Genomic DNA, 1,550 nt, shown 5'->3' on the forward strand with positions numbered 1-1,550 from the left:
TAATGAACCAAGCAGTGATTTAAATAATACAGTTTCTGTATGGTTATTTCGGATCTGAGTTAGCCTATTGCTACAAATGAGCATGATACCTTGGTCCAGAAGTCAGTTCTAATGATGACCAGCTAAACTTTAGGCAAACAAAATCAATCTTTAAACAGCAATATCATCATTAATATGCACTAATAACTGTACTCAATACATGCCTCTTAGTCATACCAAAGTGAAATTCATGTGGTTACATTTCAGATCTGTTAATTTTTGGAAAATCATGAAAGAAATAATTATATATTTAAATTTCCTACAGGAGTAAAGTTACTTAATAAACTAGGCTAAGCATTGCCTTTTTCATGGTACCCATACAATCTATTATTCTAAGGCCTGAAGAGATGACTTGATTGGTACAGTGTTTATTGTGTAAGCATGAGGACCTGAGTTTAGATCTCCAACAGCCACATAAAAAGCCAGAAAGAGTGGCTCACACCTGTAAACCCAGTCCTGGGCTTTGTAAATACAACATGATCTCTCGGGCTTGCTGGTCAGTGAGCTTAGCCAACTGTTGAGCTACAAACCAATGATAGACCCTGTCTCAAAAAAAATAGATAAAAGTGATGGAGGAAGACACCTGGATTCAACCTGTAGCCTCTACACACATTTATACTTACATGTGTACTTACACACACACAAATACATACATACATGCACCGCACATTCACATACACAAAATTCTAATACTCTAAAGTCAATTTCACTAGTAGCAGAATTATTATTATAGACTATATGGTAGTGAATATTCTGGTCACTGCTGCCAAAGCAGCTCTATAAGCTTATGAAACTCCTGCTTCCTGATACAGCGATGATACCAGCAGTGTCCAGAGATGGGGAAGCTAATGACTTAGAGACATATGGTGGACATTTTTTTCATGCCATATGTGGAGGAGGGAGGGATGTGATGCCTGCCAATTGCTTTGGATTCTTTTTAAAAAAAAATCAAAATTGCCAAGGAAAGAAGAATAACATAAGGTAAATTCGTGGTTTTAAGGGAAGAGAGTAAGAACAAAGACAATCTTGTTCATATTCTTGGAAACTTAATAACTAATTTGGCTCCTGGTTTGTATCAGGGGAAAAAAAGTGCTAGTTAAACACAAAGTTGTCTGTGAGTCATAGGAAGTTCTGTAGTGCAGGGAAATTATATCACACAATTTTATGATCTGCTGGACAGTGATTTGATTTAATAAAGACACGGATGTATGCTTTGCCACATAGGGAAAGGTTTTCAAGGGTTCCCATCATAATTTTGATCAGCGTTTAGTTCTGGCTTATGTCTCTTTTACTTCTCTAGTAAATTTGACTTTTACAAATAAAAAAAAATAAACACTACAGAAAAGTCACTTGACTTCATTCTCCTGAATTTGCATCCTTTTCCAGAGCTATAGCTTTTGCCAGAACAACCAAACAATTAAAGGATGGAGAGGATTTTTGGTTTTGTTTTTAGCAGCTTGGAAAGCATCCTGGGTATATAGATTCTCTGGTTCAAGGAAAACCAGTGGCCA

This window comes from Myodes glareolus, chromosome 12, assembly GCF_982192425.1.
Source record: "Myodes glareolus chromosome 12, mMyoGla1.1, whole genome shotgun sequence".
NCBI lineage: Eukaryota > Metazoa > Chordata > Mammalia > Rodentia > Cricetidae > Myodes > Myodes glareolus.